General features: G+C 42.6%; 1 pseudogene; it reads left to right on the forward strand.

The window, feature by feature from the left end:
• The first annotated feature begins 896 nt into the window (after positions 1 to 896).
• Positions 897 to 1,491, forward strand: LOC130890009 (60S ribosomal protein L19-like; annotated as a pseudogene).
• Positions 1,492 to 17,792: the final 16,301 nt, after the last annotated feature.

The following is a 17,792-nucleotide window of genomic DNA, read 5'->3' on the forward strand; positions in this document are numbered from 1 at the left end:
ACTGTCCAGGCAGCAAAATGTCTCTGTTAATTCTAGAACTTTGGAAGTTGCTTACAACGCACTTCCTGTTTACTTAGGTAATATATCCTTCTGGGGTCTTTGAAGAGTTGAAGACAAATAGTTACAGTTTTCCTTAGTTATGATAAAGGATAAATTAGGTATGAAACTTTAGATTCACAAAGATAAAACAGATGATAGAATATTTACTTTTGCCAGATACAAATAGACTAAATATTGTAACCGTAATTCTTGCTTGATACCTGTTTTGTTATAGGTAATTTTACTATATTAAATTTAAAATCTTCCTTTTTATTTAGACAGAAAAGGGGAGATGATGTAGAATTCCTCTTTTCATGCTATAAATATGTTTTATTACCATTGGTTAATAAAGAAGCTGCTTCAGCCTATGCCAGGGCAGAATATAGCCAGGCTTGAAGATATCTATAGACAGTGTAGATAAAGTCAAGGAGACGTCATGTAGATGCCAAAGAAGAAGGACACGCTGGTACCTTACAGTAGGCCACAGGCTTGTGACAATACTCAGGTTAATAGAAATGGGTTAATTTAAGATGTAAGAGTTAGTTAATAAGAAGTAATTAAGATAGTTTCTGTATGATTATTTGAGTCTGGGCAGCTGCGAAATGAACAAGTAGTCTTCAGTTACAGTAAATACAAACTAAAATAAATGCAAAGAATTTTCACATTCTCAAATATTTTAATAGTACTATCTAATATTCATCTTAAATTATTTGATCTATAAAAGAAACACTTAGAATTTTGTGAAATCTGCTTCATATAGCAATATTCTATAATGTGTGAGGTCTATGTGGATGCCCATGAGTGTCTGTGCTTGTGTAAGAATGGGATTGAGCGCCCTTTCACTGCTGTGTCCGCAGCCATGAGTATGCTCAGGCTACAGAAGAGGCTTGCCTCTAGCGTCCTGCGCTGTGGTAAAAAGAAGGTCTGGTTGGACCCCAACGAGACTAATGAAATCGATCCGGAAGCTGATCAAAGATGGGCTGATCATCCGGAAGCCTGTGACTGTCCATTCCGGGGCTCGCTGCCGGAAAAACACTTTGGCTCGACGGAAGGGCAGGCATATGGGCATAGGAAAGCGGAAGGATACTGCCAATGCCCGAATGCCCGAGAAGGTGACCTGTATGAGAAGAATGCGGATCCTGCGCCGCCTCCTCAGGAGATATCGTGAATCCAAGAAGACTGACCGCCGTATGTATCACAGCCTTTACCTGAAGGTCAAAGGGAATGTCTTCAAAAACAAGCGGATTCTCATGGAGCACATCCACAAGCTGAAGGCAGACAAGGCCCGTAAGAAGCTCCTGGCTGACCAGGCTGAGGCTCGCAGGTCTAAGACCAAGGAAGCAAGAAAGCACCGGGAGGAGCGCCTCCAGGCCAAAAAGGAGGAGATCATCAAGACTCTGTCCAAGGAGGAAGAGACCAAGAAATAGAGCTTCCCTAGAGTCTGTACATAGTGGGCTGCCTGTGACCTCAGGTGGATCAGTCATTAAAATAAAACAACCCTTTGGTGAAAAAAAAATGGGATTGAGCTGGTTGTTTACAAAATGGTAGCATCTGTGGAATAGAGAGAGAGAATCTGCTTGCTAACTGAGCAGAAACAAAATAAGGCCCGATGTGGGTATGAGTATTTCAATCCATCAGAAAACAGATACCTTGGGAGGGTGCTAGATTTTCCACACAGTGTGTATTAGATGTTGGTACCAATTTTCTTTATCCCTTAAGGACAATGTGGCATCAGTTGATATCTGAATTACACACTAGTGCCTTCAACTATCAAATAATCCTCAATTAATTATTAACGGTCATGCTGGGACTTGAAGATAAAGTCTCCCCACTGTCTGACTGAGAAGCTTAGCTCTTTTCTGAAGGCAAATGAGAGTCTTTAAAGGCTTCTGGAAATGGTAAGGACGCAAACAACTACATTCCCAGAAGTTATCTATCGCCGAAAAATAAATTATCTCAAGATTTAGCAGCTTTAAAAAGCATTTGTTTCTGAAGGGCAGGATTTGGGTATGGCTATTGGTGGGACTCAGCTCTTCAAGGACAACAAGATTGGGAACCTCAGGTTTTCAGTGGCCATTTGTCAGAAGCCTTCCTCAGCTCCTTGCCAGGGAGCCTTTCCATAGTGCAATTTCTCATATGGCATCTGGCCTTGAGCAGACAAGTAAGAAAGTGACATCCCATTGCACCTTGTCTATTTCAGTCATTGCAAGTGGGTTGCTATGGTGCTCCATGCTCAAGGGGATGGATTTCCACAAGGGTTAAATATTAGCAGGTGGGCATCAGTGTAGGTCATTTCAGAGATTATGTCAACCTAGCAGGCTGGAAGCAGTGATGCCTTGCAGTGGGTGGTTGCTTTGGGCAGGGATCTAAGGAGATGCCATGGAAACGAAGATAGCATCAAGGTGACCAGAATGAGCAAAAACGGATGGAGAAGACGAACAGAAGAAATGAGACAAGCCTGGTGGATCGAGATGATTGCCTGGGAAATTATAGGACAGGAATCACGGTGTGTGTGTCCACAAGAAGGGACAGGAGCTCAACATGAGGACAGAGAGAGGACACTCCATGTGTGTATCTATGTGTGTCTCTACATTTTGGAGAATCATCAAATAACAAAAAGAAGTTATTTTTTAGTAGATTTAACAATACAGAATTGGGAAAGAACTAACTCTTTGGGCTATTACCTTGTGGCAGGTGATAGGAGAGCAAGATATGCAGACTGGGTTCACACAGACCTGAGTTCAAACAACACCTCTGTGCCCTGCAAGCCCTGCTCGTGGTCAGTTACTCTTCTGTGAATGTGAAAGCTAATTCATATGTCTCCTAATGTTTTTTTAGGGTCACACCTGATAACCTAGTTAGAAATTCCTTGAGTCCCTGCTCTTACATTGTCTCAAAAGTAAGAAAATATCCTTGGCCAGTCTCGCTTTGTAACCTTCCAATTTGTAACCTTCCAATAGCCCCACCTGTCACTGTGTTTACTTCAACAACTGCCATAACGGTTTCATTTGGTGTCTGTATAGTCAAAATCATCTCATATGCATAAGTTATTATCTTAATTGTGTCACTCAAATATCCCCCCAAATAAAGGCACCTAAACCTTTAGATATACATGTTACTAATTTCTCCTCTGTTCAAAATTAATACATTGCTTTCTTCTTTCTCGTCTCTTCCACTCTTGTCTGGTTACATTCTCCAGCTAGGGTATTATTTTAGTATTTTCTTTTACTGTACAGAAAGATAGAGTGGTGTTGTAAAGAGGACCGGAGATCTGAGCTTGAATGCTAACTTGCTTTTATTATTTTCTAGTTATGAATACTACCATTTGGCTTCCAGCTTCCTCATTCAGACTTCTGCTTTATATTCCCACAGTAATAATGACAGCAATGAAAGTTGCCTTCATTTTCCTGTAGACAAGGAAAATGCAAAGGAGGGGACCATACCTTGTCATTGAGTCTACTGACCTGAGAGCACCAGCTCAGGATGTGGCTGTGATAAGTCATCACAGCCCACTGACCAGCAATGAAGAACGAGGCAGATGGATGGAGCACAAGCTGCAGTCATTCTCAACTCACCCTCCAGGTGCTGACAGTCAGTCTTGTAGATCCAGGTAGATGACTACAGACCTCGAAGACTATTACTGCAGCTTCATTAGAGATCCTAAGACAAAATACCAGTGTGCTATCTAGTTTTATGTCAACTTGACGTAGGCTAGAGTCATCCGAAAAGGAGCCTCAATTAAGAAAATGCCTCAATAAGATGCAGATGAAGGGTATTTTCTTAATCAGTGATTAATGGAGGGAAGGCTCAGTCCACTGTGAGTGGTACCATCCCTGGGCTGGTGGTCTATGAGAAAGCAGATTGAGCCAGCTATGAAAAGCAATTCAGTAAGCATCGCCTCTCCGTGGCTTCTGCATGAGCTCCAGCCTCCAAGTTCCTGTCCTGCTTGAGTTCGTGTCCTGACTATCTTCAGTGATGGACAACAATGTGGAAGTGTAATTCATATAAACCCTTTCACCCCCAGTTTGCTTTTGATTAGGGTGTTTCATCACAGCAATAGAAACCCTGACAAAGGCAGAAACTAAGCCACTTCCTATGCAAACTGAGACAAATGTTCACTGTTGTTATACATTGCTACTTTTAGAAATTCATTAGTTGACTTCATTTCACACTACAACCAGTCAACCGACCATGAAAGTACAGTCTTAACACGACGAAAAATGTTGGCAAAGTCATGTGAAGCCTAACATGCATGCATATATGCACATCTAAAGTTGCTTCCCCCATCTCTCATGTCTTCTATTTGAAACAAATGGTGATCACTTTAAGAATAATACATATGACAAAACAAAGTAAAAGCTGACTCCAAAAGACACAGACTTTGTTTTCACATATGGCTTTCTAGATGCAATACTAATTCTGCATCTCAACCTGGAAAAAAAGAATGACAGGCAGACATAAGCACAATTACCAAGAAATGTCTACGAGAGGAAAGATAGAATTTTTCAACACGTAGGGTGAGGCTTGAAAGGAAACACAACATCAGTCTTTAATATTCTGTCCAATACGGCCAGGTTAAGATGGAATTCAGCTGATGTCACTGTAAGTGCTATTATCTCTAGCAAATAATGCTTGTGGATATCTGTTTACATAGCAATTATAAAAAAAAGTATTCACACCAGAAAATGAGCAGCAGCAGGCATGTTCATTGAAAACCATCAACCCTAATGACCTGACCTTGGTTTAGAACTTTCAATCAATAACCACTCTCTGCCTTTGCTATAAGCAATAGACATCTGGGATCCACCAGGCCCTGCAGTCCTGGATCCTGCTACTTCTGTAACTCCCTTCCTCTCCTCTTTTCTCTAGGCAGTCTTCCAGTCCCCGTCTCTCTGCCTTTAGTCTGTAGTCTCTCACCTCCTTGAAAGGACCTTACTGAGAATCCCTTCAAAAGCATCTGACACAAATTGAATGGTCTTCTAGCTTTCTTTGCTGTTTCTGTGATAAAACACTCGAATCAAAGTCAACTTTCAGAAGAAAGGATTTATTTGGTTTACGGGTCAGAACCCATCCCCTAGGGAAGTTAGGGCAGGAGCTCAAGGCAGGAACCTGGAAGCCAAGGTGGGTTAAGAAGCCCTGTTTGCTGGCTACTCTCAGACTCTGCTTGCTTTTGTTTGCAGCGCAGGGCTGCCAGCCTGTGGCGCTGCCCATAGCGGGCTGCCCTCTTCCACCAGGTCATGATCAAGACAATCTCCCCTCAGACCTGATCACAGGCCAATCTCATCCAGGCAGTCTCTCAGTCAAGGCTCTCATGTCAAAAGTCACTAGGCTGTGTCAAGGTGACAATTAAAGCTAGCTAGGACAAATACTGATTTATCATGTAGTTGATTCCTTTTCAGCATTTATACATTTTCTGAAATTAAGTACCTTTTCCTTACTTGCTCATTATCTGTTTATACCACTAACCTACACATTATCTGTTCATACCACTAACCTACACATTATCTGCTTATACCACTAATTTATACATTTCAAACGTCTTGTTCCACACTATACTCCCAACACTTATCATACTATTTGATATTTATTATAATAACTAGTGGTAGCATCATTTTGAGTATGTCATAACAGAACAGATAACTGGATGGCTGGATATTTCTCAGGCAATTTCTATAAACAATAACAACACCATCTTGCCAACTCTTCCCTTCCTTTCTTTCTTCCTTAGTCTATTTTGTGACTTCTCTGTGGCTTCAGCTATCTAAAGTTGAAGTTTCACCCACAGCTTCAGACGCACGGAGTGAGCAAGCATATCTTGCTCTCAGCTCCTCACCAAAGGACTGTTTGATGTGAGTTGCAAATATCCTTTCACGGCAGTGAGCATGCCTTTTCTATTAGGCGCATTTAGCTCCGTGCTCTTCTGCAGAGCATGATTAGTAGACAGCGGGGAGTGTTGATTGAAGGAAGCAAAGCGCCCTGCTTGGCAGCACTATTTATAGCACTTTTGAGACCTAGGATGCCCAGGAGTCAGACTCTCCCCACCTGAGGACCTGACTTATGTTCTAGCCAGGAGCTTCTGCTGGTGCGGTCAGCATTGTCTCGGGAACACTACTCACTGGCTTGTTTTCCCTTTTAGTTCCCCAAGTACAGGTTGGTATAACCCTCACAAACCCCAACATTTTCATCATTAGATTCCCATGAGTTGGATTTAACTTGCTAAATTATCATTTCATTACTACATACAAGGGGGTACCTTGTGAAATTTACCACGTGAAAATGCGCCCATATTTTTCCCATATACAAATTTTTGCATGATGGTGAGATAATAGAAGAAGAACATGCCAAGAAAATGAATAAATAAATAAATAATCTGTTAGTGAAATTCTATCTTCTAGAGAGTTTGAAAAGTACCCTTGGTTTAATGGACTTCAGATTTTAGTAATAGAGTTTGTTAATCAATTATCAGTGCTGAAATGGAGTAACTGTAACAGAGCTGAAGTCTATGGTCTGAAAGCCAAAAAGATTTTCTGTTTGCCATTGCAACACCTAACTGTTGTCAACAAAATCCAACCTCATGATGCAAGGCTGCTTGTAATCCTTATTTTTCTGTCGAAATGTGAGCAACTACGCACTTTCCTATGGAATTATTAATGTGTCTGATTTGAGGCTGTTTGGAGTTAGATTCAGGAACATGTGGGATTTACTATCAATAGGTATCACGTACACACACATGAGTATTTCGGTTGGAAGGGACCTAAAGGCAAGACAGCCCAACCTCTTCATTTTATGACTGCAGACTCTGTGCCCAGAAAAATATAGTGACCTGCCAAAGGTCTTACTACTCGGTTGGTAGCAAAGACAGAAATAGACTCAGTCCTACGGCACGCAAGCTCCACCCCCTCCTCTAAGCCTTTCGCGATCTCTGCCTCTTTCCATCCTCCGCATCAACTACCCCACACTACCACAAGGTCAGTTACCATCGGACTCTCCTCTGGCTTATTAGGAACCGTTACAAATCCAACAAGGCAGCATCCTTGCCTTCACCTTCCATTCGAGTTCATCCTTGGGCCTGTTTCCCTAAACAATGCCTAGCATACATATTAACTTTCCACAGGGACTGACAGGATTTCTTCTGGGCGCTCACTGTGGTGAAAAGACCTAATCATCCATTTTCAGCCAGGGGAGCATTGTCCTCCAGGGGAGAACTGGTTGGAGATGAATTCTGATGTCATAGCCTGAAGTGTGGTGCTGGCATACAGTGGGCAGAAGGCAGAGACTCCATCAAAGATCAGCTATGCCAAAACAAGCCCAGGCCTGCATGGCCAATAGTGCTGGCCCAGAAGCACCAGGACTCAATACAGATCATTGTCCTCTTCTTCAGAGGCTCTGTACTCTATCTAATTCATGACGCCCAGAAGAAGACATCACTCGGTCAAAAGACCAAAGCTCAACCCCACACTAATGACTTCCATGTGACCTTTGGGAGAGCCTCAGCTTATCTCTGCTGCAGGGTGGTTGATAATTAGCCTGATTCTTCCACTGTGCTTCAGTGAGCATCAGATGAGATAGCGAAACACTTTGCGACCTGCAAAGCATTAAATAAAAGCAAAGCAACAGCACCGACATCCTTTGTAGCACTGCCCTGTACCAAATTTAGACAATTATCAACATCCACCCTGACCTCACCAGACAATAGGTCATCCATCGATTAGGAAGGCCATGTGATCTTTGATTTTTTTTTTTTTAATTTCTCTCACTCTCCAGGCATTGAGCTCCGGGGAGTCTACATCCTCTTTTCAAAAGAGGTTTAAATGCAAGGATAGAAACCCAAGATAGCATGGTCTCATTCAATGCTCTAAAGTCAGATCTGGTGCAGAACCCCAAGCTAAAAATACACTAGTCTTTCATTGTTCTCTGTCATAGTCTAACTCTCTTTCCACCCTTCCATTGGATCCCCTTATTCTTGGGGAGGAAATAGCTTCGTTGGACTTTGCTAACAGGTACTGGATTCCTCAGAACCTTCGTGTCTGATGTAAACAGACTCAAAGTCAGATGGCTGTGCGGGTATCAACTGAGGGCCAGGGAAGAGCTCGGATGACTGTTTCCCCCGAGTTCCTCTAGCGCCTTAAGTCCCAACCTAGACTGTGGCCCCTTAGAGCATTTTTATATGAAAACATGAGCTGATTGACTGAATTCAAGATGTCTTCCCTAGATATGGGGAGCACAACAGTGCTGGACTTTGTGTGGCTCTTCCTGCTTCATTTCACATCCAGCTCTTTATAGCAAAAGATGTGTTATGTTTGATTAGAAGATACTCTGCTTCTAAAATTACCCTCACTCTATAATATAGGGTACCCCAACACACACACATGTGTGCGTGTGTCTCCACATATATTTGAACCTCTCTCTCTCTTTTTTTTACCGGACAAGGTCTTACCACAGAGCCCAAAATGACCTCGAATTCCCAATCCTCCTGCCTCAGCTTCCCAAATGCTGGGAGATCACTCAGTACACACACACACACACACACACATACACGCATACACACACACACACACACACACACACCCCACAGGGAAAGGACATGTGAATAGTCTCTGCGTAGACTAAACAGCTGTATAGACATATATCACTGTGGGATGAACTTCCACTTAAAGTTCATATGCTTTAAATATAATCTCCAATGCATGTTATTAGGGGTGGGACCTTTAAGCTTTGAATAACATACTAAGGTCTTTGCTCTACTGAATGAATTACTTTCCTGATGGAGCAGATTAGTTTTCATGTGGAAGCGGGCTGCTGTTAAAAGAATATGTTTGGCCCTCATCCCTTGTGTTTCTCACTTGTGTTTTCTCTTGCCCTTGCCTTCCATGGGAGTGGTTCCATAGGAGAATCCTGTCAAATACATGTCCCTCTACTTTAGCCTCCCAGACTCCAGAACCCTAAGAAGTAAATCCCTGCCCTTTAAAATGTATCCAGTCTTAGGCATTCTGTTAGAGCAGTACAAAATGAATGAAGAAATACATATTGAAAAAGAAAAAGTAAATGGCTCCTTTGAAAAATCAACCAGTACAAACTAGTTCACAAAAATACATGCAGATTTAAAATTCATAATCTCTTCATTGCTTACAATTGCAGATCTCTTACTATGATTTAATGAAGTATATAAATAAATGTGGCAATTTATTTTTTATTTTCTTTACATCTGTGTTTTGATCTCTATAATAATATAGTCTTGGCATACAGTTGTTCTTAAGTAATTTATGTCCTTTATAAATTTCCAGTATCAATCAATGTAATATAAATAGTTATAATAAAATAAAACTAAATTACTGGATGGGTACTAACAAAGACACCATTATTTTTTCTTTTTATGGTATTGAGGTGAAATCATTTCCCCCTATAACACATATATTTTTCATGTACTATTTAACTATCATTTCTGTCTGTCTCTCTTTTCTCTCTCTCTCTCTTGTCTGTCTCTCTGTCTCTGTCTCTTTGTCTCTCTCTCTCTGTGGTGCTGTGGAAGGAACTCAGGTTCTCATACACACTAAGTGAGTGTTCTCTACCTCTGAGCTATTCCTCCAGCCCTGGTCTGCATATTTCTATTTTATATTAACCATTGAGCAAGAGAGAGAAAGGCTGTGTGCCCTTATAAAGCTCATCTACCATGTCCATCATTGGGCAAACCCAGACGATATACGTCCAACATTAGTTTGGCTTTCTTTTTCCCAGCCATGTGTATCATTGTTGCGAAGGTCTTCAGTATATGAAAATGTCTCCTTGTGATGGGAATGATGGAGGGGCAGAAATAAGGAAACGAAGGAGACAGACCTCATTTCATAAATTATATAGACATCTGAGTTTGCTCGTACATTCTGAACTCTGACACAAAATAAACTAGATCATCCAAATGGATTTGTCTATCCATTCCTAGGGCTTTATGGCTCACACTTCCAAGTTGCACCTCACTTAAGAGTCAGCGTTTACAGCTCTGTCCTGAAAAAACAGAGCGACACGTTTTACTCTGAAATCACATGCAAGAATGACCTGCACCCCTTTAACTGTCCCTATAGACTTTAGGTTTGCTAGCAAATCCGCTTTCGAATGCACAAAAATCCTGCATCTTCTGTTCTTTCTTTCGTTGAGCTCCATCTAATGGCAACCCCAAGCTCTTCCACAGCAAGGGAGATTAGCTGCCTCAGGTAACTCCCTGAGGGCGTCAAGGGTGCTGAGCTGAGCTCTCTCTGTAGCAGGAGTGAGCTTGGGATTTATCACTTTTGTTGATTTAGGGTTATATCACGTAGACTAACTTCGTTTCTGGGTACAGAGAAGACTCAAAGAGAAGCCCTGTGCTTTGACTTAAACACACTGCTAAGCAACACATCCCTGTCTACCTGCTCTGAGCTGCCTTTGTCAGGATTGGGAGCTACCCGGCTCCCCTCTGTGTCAGTCAGAGAAGCAAATAGGCTTTTATAATGAGGGTGGAAGAAGACTTGAGGCAGCAGCCCCTTGCTGCATAGCTTTATAACACTGAGGTAATGCACAAGTGTGCAGAGAAGACACGCTGCGGTGGACATGCATTTCCAGAGGGGAACAGCAGGACCGAAGTCATAATGGCTCCTTGGTTACTCCACTTCTCGGTATAGACAATCCCGGAGTAGATGCTTGGAGGCGTCATTCAGTAGCTGCTGGCTGCACGCTCTGCTGAGTCACTGGCCTTGGCAAGACGCCTTGGCTGAGCCCCGGTAGGCAGGTGATGGACAGAGACAACTCCGCTCTCTCCACCACACAGCTGCTCTTTAACCTGCATCCCTTTCAGAAGAGCTGGTTTTTATTTTTGTCCCTCCCCTCAAGTGATGGACAGAGCAAAGCCCTCTAAATCAAGCTGGTCCTGAAACTGAGTCCACCTCATAAAACCCAGCTTTCATCTCACTCCATCTTTCTATTGTTTTTTGATGTATATTTATTTTTAAGTTTAGTGTCTGTGCATGCATGTGCACGCGCGTGTGGGTGTGTGCACGCTCACACAGTCTCGAGTGTGGGAGTCCACTTGACACAGTGCGGGCATGCCGGTCAAAGAACAACTGTCAGAAATCGATCCTTTCATTCCAGGGTAGGATCTAAGGAATGAACTCTGGTCGTCAGCCTGGTGCAGCAAGTGCTCTTATCTACTCAGCTATCTCTCAGACCCTCAGTGTTGTCTCTTATGTCTGAACCAGTACCGAAAGTGCATTTATTCAGAAATGTCATAACCTCAAAATGGATGCCCTGAAGTCTTATCTTCAGATCTTTAAGGAAGTAATTAAATTAAATAAAGTCACTCGGGTAGATCTAATCTAATGGGACTTGTGGCCTTTTAGGGCAGAATTAAGACACAGATGAGGATATGCAGAAGATAATGCAAACAAAGCGAATGCGACCACCTAAGCCAGGGGATTATAAACAGCAGACGCCAGGGAGGAGAAGCTTTGTTTCTTCCATTCTGCCCCCTTGCCCTGCCTTCTCAACACAAAGACAGTGTGTATGGGGAGGGGGGAGAGCACATCCTCCCACACCCACCACATCCCTGCCCTCCATCAATACTAATTTTGAAACCTTAATCCCGCACCTAAAATGACGTCATTCAGAATAAATGAGCAGGACCAGCCCCAGGCACTCGGCCCCATGTCTGTGACAGAGCATCACTCTCGGCTCTCCTTGCACTCCAACGGACTCAGCTGCCAGTTGAGGTGGACTCTTTCAGGAAGCTTCACCAGCTCCTACCACGCGCGTCCTCACATCACCTTGACCAATTGCAAAGATCTGTTGTGAGTGAGCTGATAAGCATTTCCGCCGAAAGGCTGTGAAAGGTGGGACTAACACTTCCGGAAGCAGCTGTTGGAGCTCCAGAACACCCCTCAGAGCAGCCGGAGGTCCCGTTCTTGTCTCTTTGTTCTTCAGCTGGAGTGACTTCCTATAGAGGAGGGTCTGGCTATATTTACCCACAGCTGGAGTCGCTTCCTATAGAGGAGAGTCTAGCTAGATTTACCAGGGACCCATGCTGGTGACGGGCAAAGGTGAATGATTATCACGATACCTTGAATGCAAAGAGATGTTCTAAGGGCAAGAACACCTCAAGAAAGGGAGCAGAAAGATGCCATTGTAGGGCTGGAGAAGTGACAGCCTGTGGGAAACTGTGGGTTCAGCCCCCAGCCTTGCATAACTGTAGCATGGTGGTGGTGCACCTGTAACCCTAGTGTTCAGGATGCGGAGGTAGGATAGTCAGAAGTTCAAGGTCATCTCTGGCTACACTGCAAGTTTGAGGTCAGCCTAGACCACAGAACGCTCTCAAATAAGCAGTTGTGTATCTCTACGTCAATTCATTTAGCTTCATCTCCTCTCTGCCTTAAACTGCAGAGATGGCTACCATCTCCTTTACTGAGTGTTTTGGCTCTTGTCTAAAATGCGATTCTCATCAAGAAAAATCTTACCCTGGACCACCTCCTCCTCCAGCAGCAGGATGGAAATAGATGTGGCATCTGAAGGAAGCTAGGATCTATCTATGTTCTCAGGATAGAATTATGTTGTCTTTTATCTAAGTATCAGGGTGTTATTTAAGATGAGCATGATGACATCAGGGAAGGAACTCTTAAATGGCCCTCCTGGACCCCTTCACAGAACACGGGCTCCAGCAGATTCCTCAGCACCCAAGCTTTCTCACGGCAGACACCCACACTTCACCTCACACCTGATGGCAATCATATAATATGGGCCCATAATCCTCTTCCTTCCCTGAAACAGAGGAAGGTGTATTTCCTCAATTCTTTCTATTCATCCACCCACTGGTCTAGAAATAAAGACTCAGGATATGATATGTAAGCATTTAAGCCCTGGCATTCCTCTGAGAGATAGCAGCCACGCTTCAACCACGAGTGGGCTTGCCTGTGCTATATTACCAGACCGTCATTCAGCTGCAAGGAACCGGGAACTAAATCAACACAAACTAAAATTCGCGAACGCTACATCCCAGAAACCTCCAGCTTGTGTTGAATTGCTCTCAGTAGTGTCGGTTTGCGACAGTGTTAATCTTTCCCCAACCCGAATAGAGTGTAGAAAGTGGTGAGTTCTAGATAAGCTTATTATCATGCTGAATGAAACTAATAAACTAACAAAGTTGGGAGAAAATAAATTTGGTTAGCGGTCGAGAAATAATGCCGATTGCTGCAATGCCAAACTGTGCTTAGCCGACAGCAAATGACAGGTGTCGAAAGAGACCCTTCAGTGCTAGAACAGCGCACAGTCAACATCAGAACACTGTTCCTAACATGGCAAGACCCTTTTCCATGTAGTCCATGTATGTGATGGGGCAAGCAAAGTCAAGAAAAGAACCTGGTTATGGGGATCAGCCAACAAAGCAAATAACTGCTCTACTCCCCACCACCACCTTTAATCTTTGTTTTGCTCAGAGAAACAGAGAAAGGAGATTCAGTATAAGGTTTTTAACTCTAACAATAACATTGTAGCTTTCAGAGTTAAAAGACTGTGGCGTTGCTCTGTCCTCAATAATGTTCATAAATCTCACGGACAACCAGCCTTATGTTCCACATCTCTCACTGTTTCGGTTACTGTTGAGGGGTGGTTCAGCAAGCATTGTTGCTGTGTCTTCGTAGCTTTCTTCAGCACCGTGATTGCAGGTCAGTCTTCATATAATAGAGATGCTCAAGAATGTTTTGTCTTCAGTGAAGCTTGGACAGCTCAACTTGGTGAGGATTATCAGACATTCGTGGGCGGGACAACCTCCCCTTGAATGCCCCTTCTTCCAGTCCGAATCAGAGATGGAGCTAATCTAGCTCATGGATCATATGGAGGGTGATGCTGCAGAATGGAAAGCCGTCTATTCTGTCAAAACACAAGGTACAGACTTAGACAAGTGGGCGGGGACTTAAATGACGGCGCCCGAGGAGCTCGACCTCTCACCGGATGTTTGTTCTGTGCTGCTGTTCACGTGTCAAGCTTCTGTTGATTTCCATGTGTTAATGTTGTCTTCTCTTTGTCAGGTGTCTGGTGCGTGGTCCATGGGAGAGGCTCCATTGGTCAGCTATGTTTTGATAGGCGTGTCTGCCAGCTCACGGCACCTCCACCACGAGGTTGCTTTGCTTCAGGTGCAGATGTAACTGAGTCTATTTTATATTGATTTTTCTCTAGCAGTACATTTTGCCTTTTCCCAGGAAATATGTACACAAGCCAGGTTGGTGACCGATACTCCACAAGCAGAAGCTCAACTCTCCTCCGAGAATGCAGGAACCAGGCGACGTTAGGCTCTCTGAATGGGGCAAGCATTTGCAGGTAGCCTGTGCTCAGCCAAAGGACCTTGCAGTGTATGAAGCTGTAATCGCAGCCTTGACCATTTAATGGAAACCAGCGATCTGCTGCTAACTAGTAGTGCTTTGTCTAAAACTGATCTGACGCAGATGTGACAGATTCAGGACAGCAGCCTCCCCGGCCCTCATCGGCAGATTCTTTGATGAAGATGCCCCCTTCCTGTGTGGCCACTAATGAGCTGGGACTCAGCACCCAAGGTTTCCAACTGTGGCCAAGGGCTATGGTGCAGGTGGAGCTGAGGGTGACAGACGTGGAAGTGGAAAGGATTGCCCAGCAGACTAATTTCTAAGAGGGGTTTCTCCTGTTGGGCTGCCTAGGAGGTTGTTCTGCTTTCCTTCACGGAGGATATGGATAACTTTCCGAAATGTCTCCTTTCTCATCAATTGAAATTAAGAGTTGGATACTTATGAAAAATTAAAATCTTCCAAATGAATGATTTTAAGACTTGAATGTAGCAAAACAGTGTGACTTGAAGTCACTTTAGAAATCTAGTTCTGAGACATTCACATATTATATTTCCTCTTTCCAAAGACGGTAATCTTAAAAATAAACATTTTGTGTGAATTCTCTTGTTTATATATGAGAAGCAGATATAGATCAGATTAACCCATTAAGTGATGTTCTGTCTCTCATCTATCTGAGGTTGTTTGCTTAATTGGATTGGGATGTTCCCATTGTTAGGAGGTACAGTTGCCCTGTAGGATCTGTAGAAGATGGATTTTGAGTACTCTCAATACCAAAACTTGTGGATGCCCAAGTTCCTTATATAAAATGGCTACAAAGGATGTGTATATAAACTACACACCCTCCTGTGTGCTTTACATCACCCCTGGATTACCTCCATAACTAGCATATTGTAAATGCTATGTAAATAGTCATTATACTACACTGTTTAGGGGAAAATGGCAAGAAAAAGGTCTATACATATTCAGTACAGATGAAATTTTCTAACCTTGATTGATTGAATATAAGAACATGAGACTCAGTAAACACAGGTCCCAGGATATGTTAGATTGCTGAGACTACAATAATAAAACACCAGAGGTATTTGAACAACTAAAGTTCATTATCTCATAGTTCTAAGAGCTGAAAGTCTCAGATCAAGGCCTTGGTTGGGTTTGTTGTTTTTTTTGGTTTTGTTTCCTGTCTTTGTCTTTCTTTTTATTTATTAAATTACAGATAGATACTGGAGTTTTTTGCGTATTTGTTTTGTTGTTTGTGACTATCACCTCTCAATAAGGCCCTCGAATTATGAGATCATCAATGGGTTGTCCTTGAATCAAATCATTATGATCCAACCACTTCCCCAAAGCTCCAGTTCTAAGGTTTCAACACATGAGTTTTGAGAGGTTTCATAATAAGACCACAACAGATACTAAGATTTGCTTTATTCTCAGGAGAAGCATAGATTTCTCACCTGCTATTTGGAATTAGTATCAGGACTGCGTCTTATCATTATTTATTTGGCTTTAATCATACATCCCCAGCTAGCACTGCTTCAAATCTCTATCCATTTCTTTCTGCAGTAATGAAACTCAGGATCCCCGCATTTTTCTTTGAAAAGCGTGAAGCCCAATCTTGATTCCCTATTATTCTGTTTCACCCCTTAAAGAGGCCCTTAGTTCATCTTCAGAACAAAAAGATCCCCATAACTTACAAACTCACGGAAATATCTCCCTTATAGTCTCAGGTTCCACAAGACGGTTCATCCCCAGACAGAGCCTGAGATGTTAGCGTTGACAGCCCTTACCCCCGCACACACATTATTTAACACGAACAAAATTCTTTTACACCTACTATAAACACAGCAGACATGGTTCCCCCAAGGGGAGAGTCAGTGATGGGCATAACTAAAGTATCAGTTCCTCCTTAAGATTAACCTGGGAACTATCCCACAGTATCTATTTTAGAAGTGACATGCTTGCTCCACAAAACACACTAGCATCAGCTTAAAAACTGTTTACCGTGTCTAAAGTGTAGCTCAGAGGATGAGTTCTGTCTAAATCATATCAGCATTTGGAGAGTAAGAGGCGATCACAGAGAGGATCTCATCTGTAGATGAGATACCTGGTACCCAGCCAGCATCAATGTTTTTAGACTTTAGAAGTCACTGGATACAACAGAACTTTTACCCACTATAAGTATGCTAGACACTACTAAATTAGAAAACATATCTATAGTTCCTTATATTTGTGCTTTTTTTTTAGATCAATGAAAGCCCTGTACTGTTGCACTATTTATTAAGGAAGAGGAGAGAATGCTCATTCTAATGTGTCAACACAGCAGGCTGGCCATTCAGAAATCATTCCGTGTTCATCGGTGTCAGACGTGACAACTATTCCTGTCAAAGGGCAGCCATGAGCATTTGTGCAAGCCCAATATTAACCGTGCAAGTGGCAAGGACGTGCGTGCCTCCCGACGAATGAGGTCCGTTTGTACTTCTCGGATTTCTACTTTAATATCTTGAAGCTGCTTGGTCACACAACCAGGATATTTTGGTTCGACCATAAAAATTGATTTCTTTTCTTGGCTGAAGTTGAGAACCTACTTCTTGAGAAACATCGTGGTGTGAAGCAGATGACTGAAGATGAAGGAGCACACCCGCCGAGGCTCAGTCATGACGGAGAGTCTGGCTGTCTGCCGCCTCCCCTTCTCCAAGAATGGTAGGATGTAGAGGACAAGGTTTAACTTTTTGGCACATTTATTCAGAAAATCTAGCTCTCTGTATTGAAAAGATTATTTTTCGTTGATTGTAGAAAGTCAACAAATTGTGAATGTGTGGGTCTAGTTTCTAATACTTTAATCCACCTTATCCATTTTTCTCTGCAGGAATGACAGTGCCGTTTCTTTTAGTGCCTATACGTTCACACTAAGTCTTTAAGACATAGAATACATCTGAGTCGTTCAAACTGTGAAACCATGGACCCAATTATACAAAACTGCCCTAGGGTTTGGCTTAGGACTATGTCCCATAATCCTAATTTAGTCAATTTAGAAAGAGCTGAAAACTGGTGATTGATATTTGCTGATCTGTGAATATCCCACAACTCTCAATTCTCTTTAAATCTGTTCAATTTTACTTTTAGCCACTTTTAAAGTTTTCAGCATAAAGGTATTACTAGACTTTTACTAAATTTACTCAGAACCATTTTATTTAAAATATTTTACAAATGTTTTCTGCAAGTCCGTAAACATAAAAATAGAGCCGAGGTGGCAGTTTAGTCATTAAAGTGCTTGCCAGACCAGCGTGAAGACCTCAGAACCTAGGTTAAAAAAAAAAAAAAAAAGAAATACAGGAATGGTGGCAGACACTTGTCACCCCAATGCTGGGGATGCAGAAATGGGCAGATCCCTGGGGCTCACTGGCCAACCTATTTAGTGAGCTCCCG

Source organism: Chionomys nivalis, chromosome 18, assembly GCF_950005125.1.
Source record: "Chionomys nivalis chromosome 18, mChiNiv1.1, whole genome shotgun sequence".
NCBI classification, from domain to species: Eukaryota; Metazoa; Chordata; class Mammalia; order Rodentia; family Cricetidae; genus Chionomys; species Chionomys nivalis.